Below are 10,905 nucleotides of genomic sequence, written 5' to 3' on the forward strand. Positions count from 1 at the left end.
TCCCGAGGAGAACGGCGTGAGAGGGCGGATTCACACATTATCCTGGAAATAAATTGTCATCGATCCAGACTAATATGTACTTTATGTAAATAGTCGTTTCTCGGGAAGAGGAGACCATTACCCCTATTTTCCACCAGGTGTGTCTGTGCTGCATTCCGGATGAGCCGCGTCCCCCGCGAGCAATCACAGGCATTCAAGTCAATGCTTGATATTCCACCTGCCGCACCATGGCGCGTCCCAGAAGCTGTTCTCCGCTCCGCTCTGCTAAAGATACGCGCCAGGTCTATTTTCACACGAGATGCGGGCCATTCGGACAGCCGGGCAGAAAGTGAAACAGTATCTTATATGTCTCCTCTACAACGTGGTGTTGTAGAGGAGACGAGAGATTCATCTTGGAGGTGGAAAAACATAATAGACATTACAGATCTTATTTATCAGGACAACACCAGAAAAGAGAAGGCATGGAGTTTCACTGTAGGAGTGCTTGGAGTGGAAGGTTATTAAGGTATATCTATACCTTAATAAACACGTGATTGTTCTGTAAAGTCTTGTAGAGACATTATAATCTGCTGGTCGGGCAGCAAGACGGAACAAAACTGGAACGCAGCACAGTCGTGCCCAGGGGAAAATTAGAATTAGTGTACCAGTATCCGGCTCCTGTAGGCAGAGGTTAAAGTGAACGATCCCGAATGGCGTTTCTGGCATCTTCCATTATGGCCATCATGCAAATGCATCAATTCGGCTGCGGAGTAGAGTACAAACGTTATTCAACGCTTCTCCTGGCAAATAAAGGGGGGTGTTTCTGTGAAAAACAACACTAAAACCCATCTATTTGGTTTTCTATATTGGTTTATCTATCATTATGAAAATATAGATATGTGCAGAACAGGTCGCAATAACAATGATGGAATAATTTACATTTTTGAATCACAATGTTAAATGACGTGGGCTAAGGCGGTTCTAGTGTTAAGTGGACACTAGGGAACAGAAAACCGGTTAACACAGGAGGTTAGTAAGGGCAAATCCTGCAATTGCCTTTGTTTATTGTACATGTAAGTGAATTACAGGGTATGATGAGGACAACTTATCTTGTCATTGTTCACATCACACCTTAAAACCTCTGGTACATACTGTAAATCACTATGTGAGGCCATTTCTCTGCGGAATTACTGTTTTTTTTTTTATGTCATGCTGCTTCATAGAAGAAAGGACAAAACATAAAAACAAAGGTGCTATTCAGTTAACTGATATCACCAAAATTCAAACTCCAGCAAATGTAAAGTTTTGCTGGAGGACTGATTCAACCCCTCATTAAGTAGTAATTACAATGAAAACATATTCAGGGATGACTTTTGACTTCAGTGATTGCACAGGTGCCTCTGTGAAAGTGTGTGAGTTTCTGTACTTGCAGGTGGCTAATTACCCCTCTCAGAGTCTCTCTCTCTTCTGTCCATTAAGTTGATCTTTTCTCTCTCTTTTTAGTCCCATCTCATTAAGAGGTGTTCAAGCTGTTTGAGTGAGAAGGAAAGTAAGATGAGGATTGTAAAGCTAATCTTCCTGACTCATTATCTAGAAGACGACTCTACTATTACTTTTGTTCGTTCTTGTGTACCTGTGTGTGAGTGTGTGTCAGAGTGTCAGTGTCAATGAGGTACACGATCAACACATTCCCAAACATCTGAACTTGAGCCATTCAACCCTTTTAATTTTTCTGAAGCCAACACAAAAACAACTCCCTCTGTCTGTGTGTGTGTGTGTGTGTGTGTGTGTGTGTGTGTGTGTGTGCGTGCGTGTGCATGTGTGTAAGCTTGTAGCATAATTACCGAGCTGTTTAATGCTAACTCTGTGTGTGATTTCCTGTATGTGTGTGTAAGTGATTACACTGCTAAAAGCCTATAACTGCATTTGGTAGTGTAGGTTGTTAGCAATACACCTGTTAACATAGACAGACGTACCAAGCCCTTTAGCACACACACACACACACACACACACACACACACACACACTATAGTAAACAAACCCTTCCAGATCTAGGCGGGAGCAGCTGGAAACTTTATTGGGGCTCTTACTACTCAGCAGGATTTGCATATGAAAGCATCCTAAGTAGTTCAACTAGCTTCATCAATCCAGAGACAACTGTGTGTGTGTGTAGGGGTGGGTGTTTGGTGATCGTATCCTGAATCTATCTATCTATCTATCTATCTGGCATTACTTGTCTGTGTACTGTGTCTGTGTAACTATAGTGTGTGGTTTGATGTGTGTGTGTGTGTGTTTAAAGTTCAGTGTGCCTTTTTAACATTGACCCAGTCAATATATTCAGATTGGAAAATGCGCTCTAATCAGCCATATCAGAGGGGGTGGCGGGTAAACGCTGTATCGTTGACACGTTTACAGCAAGGTTGAGCTTTAATTATTGGATGGATTAGCATGCAGTGCTAATAAGCATGCTTTTGCACTCCATCACAGTGAAAATTAGTTAATAGTTGTTTTGCATTATTCAAAGTATGTAGCATGAAATTGTTTAAGACTTGTGCTTGGGCTGTCACTAATCTGTATGTTGTGTAAATCATTATAGGCTTAAAACGTGCTGTACTGAGTGCTGTATTTGAAAAAAATATATATGATTGTGAAATTAGGTGTGACAACTTGGTGCAATGGCTGTAGGCAACGAGACTGTGGTCAAATCTAGCTTCTATCTAGCTATATAGAAAATAAAGGCAGTGTGTAAGATACATTGAATGTACAAAATGTAAACTATTGTTTTTGTGTGTGTGTCTGTGTGTGTGTGTGTAATCAATAAGGTGAATCCAGATTAAAGTCTTTATTAATTACCATTGCTCCATGTCAAAAGTCTCACAGTAACCTCTTCTTGGCTAAATTTAACTGTAAAGACCACTAAACCTAACTGTCAATTGGCCGGCCTTAGCTCTTCGTAATTTCGTAGGATATCATGGGAGAAAAAAAACGTGCTCTGGTTTATTGGCATTTCTTTAGACCAATCACAATGCAAAATAGTCTCTGGAAGGAACTTGTTTTGGTGGAACGTGTACATTCAAAAGTTGTTTTAGTCGTGCAACAGAAAACTCAGATTGGACAGATAGTCTAGCTAGCTGTCTGGATTTACCCTGCAGAGATGTGAGAGTCCTCGTAAATTGACCGAAGTTTAGAATTCCAACACAAAGAAAGCGGAAGGTAACGGACATCGGGCCGAAAAGAAGTACATACGGTGAAATTTACGGCAGTAACGGAGCAGTCCCGAAGTGCAAGGTCGTGGATATAGACTACTGAATAAGACAGAAGTAACTACCATAACATTTTTACTAGCCTCCATGCTACTAAAAACAGTAAAGCATACTTTTTTACTGGTAACAGGAAAGGTGTCTATTGTACGGTGGCCGACAGGTGCAAACGCCCTGCAACTTAAGAAAACACACGCAAATAGACAAAACACAAGCAAATTAAGAAAACAACTTCATTAATTTGACAACACATGCGCAGCATTCAGCAAACGCGCTGCAAATACCGCAACACAACCAAATACATAAACGCACTGCAAATACACACAACACAACCAAATAGATAAACGTGCTGCAAATATGAAACGATGCAAAAAGAAAAGCACACAAACCCCGAAAAACAAATGCAACAAAAAAACGCTGCATCCAGATTACACAACGGAAGTTCTCCAGGCCTCTAGAGGGAGCAGCTAAGTGGAACAGCTGGATTTTCGACCGTTATTAACCGATATTAAATTCATATTATTATTATTATTATTATTAATAACATAATATATTATTAATATACAGTCTATGCTCCCGTCTCATGCCCTCCCGGCTGGTGCCGTCCCCGAGCTTCGGCTTTTCAAAATAAAAGCTTGCGTCTGGTCCGCTATGTGTTTGTACTTTGGTGTGTTGGGTGTTTGTGAACTAAACAGTACGGCAATCATGCTGATGAATACAATAACTTTTTCAGCAGATGTCTTACTTACAACACGTTGGAGTTAGCAAAGCAGTTTTGTGTTTATATGTGCGGGCGGGATTTATTCAGTTTGATAAATCCCACAGTAAATTGGCTGGTTTACTAACAGGGAGGGACTAGAAATCCTGTCTGTTTTTTGTATTTCAAGAGCGAATTGCTCCACAATATGAATACAGATTGATCACTTATTTTGTAACACAATATTACACTTGAGGAGGCCTACACTTCAGTAATTTCGGACCTCGAAATTAAACCCTCTCATGTGGCTTAAACAAACGTCAACGTTAAACGCTGATGCAGTTTTAAATGTTTTATCACCACGAGTTTACAGACGTCTCTGCTGATTGAGTATCACCTGTGACCTGGGCCGAGACACACCCACCAAACGAGAGAAAACAGATCTCAAACATAGATTTAATATTTACAGTCTATGCAGTTTCTTTTTCTCTCTCTCTCTCTCTCTCTCTCTCTCTCTCTTTCTCTCTCTCTCTCTTTCTCTCTCTCTCTCTCTCCCTCCCTCTCTCCCTGTGAGGTCGAAAATCATGCTGTTCCACTAGCTGCTCCGTCTAGAGGTCTGGAGAACTTCCGTTGTGTAATCTGGATGCAGCGTTTTTTTGTTGCATTTGTTTTCTGGGTTGGTGTGCTTTTCTTTTTGCATCGTTTCATATTTGCAGTGCGTTTATCTATTTGGTTGTGTTGTGTGTATTTGCAGTGCGTTTATGTATTTGGTTGTGTTGTGTGCATTTGCAGTGCGTTTGCTGAATGCTGCGCATGTGTTGTCAAATTAATGAAGTTGTTTTTCTTTTTGCATCGCTTCTTTTTTCGGGGTTTGTGTGCTTTTCTTTTTGCATCGTTTTTTATTTGCAGTGCGTTTATGTATTTGGTTGTGTTGTGGTATTTGCAGCGTGTTTGCTGAATGCTGCACATGTGTTGTCAAATTAATGAAGTTGTTTTCTTAATTTGCTTGTGTTTTGTCTATTTGCGTGTGTTTTCTTAAGTTGCAGGGCGTTTGCCCCTGTCGGCCACCGTACTATTGCTATATCTATAGGCAGCACCAAAAGTGGTGAACCAACCAAACAATATTGCCATCCCCAAACCCTGATGCCAGCATGGCTGAAACATCTACACAATCTCAAGAAGAACATTAAACTGTCCTTAGTCTTTTAGAAATTCAGTTTCTATCATGAGGTTGGCTGCTCTGGTAATGTATCATGACGTTTGAAGGCATCTTGAAAATAAGTAGCAATAAGTCAAGTAGTTTGGGTTGAAGCTTCTCAAAATTATACAAACATTTTCTGCTAGGCTTCACTCATTCCAGCAAATTCACTGAGACATCCAAGCTTCAGGATTAAACATGTTCTAATTGACTTAATGTTAAGGAACCAATTAACAAGTCAAAAAGAAACACAAATTCCTTCGCTGCTTGCATTTGTAACATGGGGAAAGAGACATTCAGCTGACACCTTATCAATTTATGGTGTGTTAAAAGGCTAAGACCTTTCATATGCCAGTTATGCTATTTAGGAAATAAAATCAGTTTTCCGCATTTGCATTTATTTAAGTAAAATTGCAGACTGTGACTTTAAAGGATTGACTCAGTTAAGCTCTTCAGTTGTTGACACTTTGGGCCATAATTAACTCACACTGCCAGATAACTATGCTGTGTGTGTGTGTATGTCTGTGTGTGCGCGTGCGCACTGTTAGTTTCACCACCACGACATTAAGCCCTTAGTCAAATGTGTCAAGTTGAATCTTATTTGGATGTCATGTTTTCATAAAGTTTAATGTGGATTAGGATAGAGCCTTATTTAAAAAATAAATAGGCGAGAAAAAAGGCCCATTAAATGGAAAATGCTTCCTTAAACAGAATCTCCTTATTTTGATGAAATAAGCCAGTTAAGTGATATGACTCGTCAATTCCTTTGTCACTAAAAGGCAGTAGCACTTAAGGAGATCAGTGCAGCATCACGAATATTCAGCAAGGAGTGGGATGACTCACAATTCATTTTGTTTTAGATTTTGAGGTTGGAATTCAGTTTTATTTTCACATCTAAGAAAATGTTCTCTATGCAATGTGGAACATGTTTAGGTCATTTTGAATCTGCTGTGCTTGTAGGAGAATGTAAGGGTAATATTGGCAACACTTACTATGTGTTCATGATTTCCTTGTGGATACAGAGGTTGATGTGGTTCAAGCCACCTTATTAGGCAAGACCTTTGATGCAGCTATGGCGCCATGCTGTAAAAAATAAAACCAAATTTGGTAGTCAAGGTAGTGTTTCATTCATGTTCATAGCTGAGGACGTGTGGCTAAGGTTAGGTTAGGGGAAGATTGTGGTTTGGTTAAATGGTAAAACAATCGAACGAAAGTCGGTGTTGACATTTTTTTCATATTTAACCAAGATGCAATCTTTCCCAAACACTAATCAAGTGCTTTGATCATAACCAGCAATGATGGCCAAATGGAGCTTCATCAAGCTTTGTGAACCACTGTCTTTATTTTCTGAGCCCACTAGATGGCGCTCTTGGTTTTAAGAGAAAGGCCTAAGGCATTGCAATTCAGTGTATTCTCAACCCTTTGTTGAACAGAGAGCGCCATCTAATGGGCTCAGAAAATAAAGAAAATGCTTCACGAAGTTTCATTTGGCCATCACTAAGTTGAAAGCACACTGAATTGCCATTCCTTGAGCCTTTTTCTTTAAACCAAAAGTGCCATTTAGAGGGCTCAGAAAAGCTTCATGAAGCTTCATTTGGCCATCACTACATCACCATAAATAACATGAATCATGCTGTATTTACTATGAGCGGATATTTAGGGAAAACAAACATTTTGCTTTTGATAATAACTTAAAAAACATTTCATCATTGTGTTGATTTAAAAAAATCGGAATAGCTTTACATTTCTTTTAAAACGTATTAGCTGTTGAAGATTAACAGTATATAAACGCCACTATTTTTAGGAGACAGGGTTGATAGGTGACACTGCAGAAGCTGCATCTATATCAAGCTCATGTGATGCTGGACTTTATCTGACTCTGTAGTTCCTGTGGAAGAAGACACAAGGATGATTCATCAACAAGAATAACTAAACTTATCATTATATTGCATACATATATGCATATAAATGTATACGTAATACATTTATGGTGTCTTGAAAGGGGTAGAAGCCTCATTTAGTCGTCTTTGTCTTAAATATATGGTGTAATTAGTGTAAACTAATGAGTAGGCATGGTGGAGGTGGTTGGAAGCATCTATCTCACACCAGTGCTATTGTAATGCTAAGACCACATTCATCATGAACCCCCTTGATTTCAATTCCAACTCCCTTTTATGTAAAGAAAACAATGATGTTAAAAGTGCTTTTTCTCTTGACATTTCAATCATTTCATCATCTATCATCCCTAACTGTAAAAACAGCGCCCTCTTCCTGTTTTGTGTTTTAAAGAAATCTCCATCAAATGCAGTGTGGAGAGCAACAGAGGCTGTCAGTCTCCTTGCCGAAAGACCTTTTTGATTACAGCAATTACCGCCCTCAAAATACATGCGGAAATAAATTATTAGTGTTACATGACTACTGAAAAGAACAGACAGCACAGCACCTCGAAATAGGGCATGTAGTACAGAAGATCAAAGGATGTGATCATGCACAGTGTATTATGCTCCACTGACACCTTTATTAGAACATTTTGATCCTCATCAGGTCAAACAGGATGAAGCTCCTTCTGTGAATCAAAACATTGGTTTATGGTAACATTAAGGAAATTAGGCTAAGGGGCTACTCTACTTTTTCGCATGGTGAAATATAAGCATGCAGATGAAGCTTCGAGGTTGGTTACAAAGACACTCTTTGAGTCTCTGTGAGCAACATAAGCATTGCAGCCAAGGTGGGACTTAGTACAAGTTCTGATAATGGCCCGATCAGACCGTATTTAAATATAACATTCCAATGGAATTGCTGCAATTACTGGATTTACTGTTGGAGGCAAAGTAAATCCATGTCTGGAGATGTCTAAAAGGACAAAGCTATTGTTGCTTGTTAGCTGTTTTCCACCACTCCGCTCCATTTAAACCTGAGAACCCAAAGACATTGTATGGTGGCCCTGAAGTGCAAATCACAACAGCAAATAGAAAAACGCAACAGCAAATCATAAAACACAATGGCAAATGGGAAAACATTTCAACAAATCATAAAACACAACGGAAAATAGGAAAACAAAATGGCAAATATGAAAACACGACATCAAATATGAAAACACTACAGCAAATATGAAAACACTAAAAAAAATGGTTCAGCCATCACAATGAATTAGTAGGTTCAAACTTGTCATGAGCGTTAATGAAAGTTCAATAAGAAGAGATGAATTGAAAGCGAATAACGATGTTTATTGAGGGTAACAACAGAGACGGGCTTTGGTGTGTGTGAGGGACCAAGCAGTAAGGCACATGGAGACACAGTTTCAAAAGAAGGGGTTTTATTTACCCAAAAATAGCAAGAATTATTAAACAACAAAAGTGAAGATAAGTTCTGGGCCCATAAAAGAGGTCAACTAAACAGAAAGTAACAAAAGTACTTCACAGAACGTAACTAAAGTACTTAACAGAACGTAAATAAAGTACTTAACAGAACATAACTAAAGTACTTAACAGAACGTACCTAAAGTACTTAATGATATTAATGAATGTCCGTTACATTTAAGCCATTGCCAAATGAGTTGCTACAAAGCTAATTAAGACTATCAGCGCCGCAAAACTCTCTCTGTATTTCTTAGTATGGCTATGTTCAGAAGATTGTGTCGTCAGGCGACTTTCGCACAGAAACTCAAGTGAAGATAATTACCTCTTCTGAAGAGTTCATCATGTTTTTTTTTAAACAGAGGAGGTAGAAGGATCCTGGCTCCTGCAGAAATAGCATCACCTATCCTAAAAACGTGGCCTGAGTACTGCTGAGAGCAGAGATCACATTTAGAAGCTCTTCCCACGAGGTTATGAATAAACCAGGATTTAGACATGGGATGATTATCGGGTGTTGGAAAAAGAGGATGTAGAGGGCCAGTTGCATCTTAGGTATTTCAATATAGAACGATATGGACAGAAATGAGAGCGAAAATAATTGTGCATGAACCTTTTTGTTTAGTATGCTTAAGAAATTAACTGCAAAATGTTGATAGGTCAGGGAATTAATTTGATAATGTAGTCAAGTTGCCACATCTCAGAAATCTGAACAGAAATGCATGGTCAAGAAGAGCATCTACCTACGATGAAAAATAAACCATTACGTAAAACTGCATCATGTGAAGAACAGAAAGGGTAATAGGAATGTCTACTGTCAGAGACTGGAAGGGAGACCTTGGCCTTTTAGTAACTATTGTTTTTTTAACAGACTAGGTTATCCACCATCTAGCTTTAATTTTCAATTTCACATTGGCAAATGAGAGCACAAACAGATGAGATGAGAATAAGATGAGGCAGCATGCAAACTGAGAAACAGAATAAGGCAAAGATCCTCCAGAAGAAGAAGCCTGACTCTTTCTCTATATACACTCACCTTGAAGATTATTAGGAACACCTGTTAAATTTTTCATTAATGCAATTATCTAATCAACCAATCACTTGAAAGCTGCTTCAATGCATTTAGGGGTGTTGTCCAGGTCTAGACAATCTCCTGAACTCCAAACTGAATGTCAGAATGGGAAAGAAAGGTGATCTAAGCAACTTTGAGCGTGGCATGGTTGTTGGTGTCAGACGGGCTGGTTTGAGTATTTTCCAATCTGCTCAGTTACTGGGATTTTCATGCACAACCATTTCTAGAGTTTACAAAGAATGGTCTGAAAAAGGAAAAACATCCAGTATGCGTCAGTCCTGTGGGCGAAAACGCTTTGTTGATGCTAGAGGTCAGAGGAGAATAGGCCGACTAATTCCAGCTGATAGAAGATCAACTTTGACTCAAAACCACTCGTTACAATCGAGGTATGCAGCCAAGCATTTGTGAAGCCACAACACACACAACCTTGAGGCGGATGGGCTACACCAGCAGAAGACCCCACCGGGTACCACTCATCTCCACTAAAAATAGGAAAATGAGGCTACAATTTGCACAAGCTCACCAAAATTAGACCTTTCAAGACAAGAAAAATGTTGCCTGGTCTGATGAGTCTCAATTTCTGTTGAGACATTCAGATGGTAGAGTCAAAATTTGGCGTAAACAGAATGAGAACATGGATCCGTCATGCCTTGTTACCACTGGGCAGGCTGGTTGTGGTGGTGTAATGGTGTGGGGGATGTTTTCTTGGCACACTTTAGGCCCCTTAGTAGGGATGAGCGAGTACAGCATTATCTGTATCTGTATCTGTTAACCATATGAATTATCTGTATCTGTATCTGTACTCGGACTGGGCGGGGCCTAACCCGGAAGAGGGCGGGATTTAACCCGGAAGTGGGTCGGTTTGCCTTGAAATGGGCGGGGCTTTAACCGGTACGCTATTTTAAGCATGCAATTGATATGGGTTGATCAGAAATTGTTATATTTATTGCTGATTAGAAAACTATTTACATGACAGCATCAGCATTGAGCTTCAGATCAATGGTTTTGATCACGATAACAAACTATATACAGAACAAGAACAATGAATACAACACATGCGGTTGCAATTATGAAGTACAATGTAATGAACAAGAATTCTCATACTCAACATAACTTTCTTTTTTTAACTTTTAATTTTTTTATGATAAGTGTGATTTTTTTTTAATTTTTTTTTATTTCCACACCAGGTATGTGTGTGTGTGTGTGTGTGTGTGTGTGAGAGAGTAAGAGAGAGACAGAGAGAGAGAGAAAGAGAGAGAGAGGGGGGCGGGGGGGGACTGTGTTCTACGGATCAAATAGTCCGACGCTGTTTTTCAGATCTGTTTAGAGTCAGCTGACGGTTTAAA

This window comes from Sander lucioperca, chromosome 1, assembly GCF_008315115.2.
Source record: "Sander lucioperca isolate FBNREF2018 chromosome 1, SLUC_FBN_1.2, whole genome shotgun sequence".
NCBI classification, from domain to species: domain Eukaryota; kingdom Metazoa; phylum Chordata; class Actinopteri; order Perciformes; family Percidae; genus Sander; species Sander lucioperca.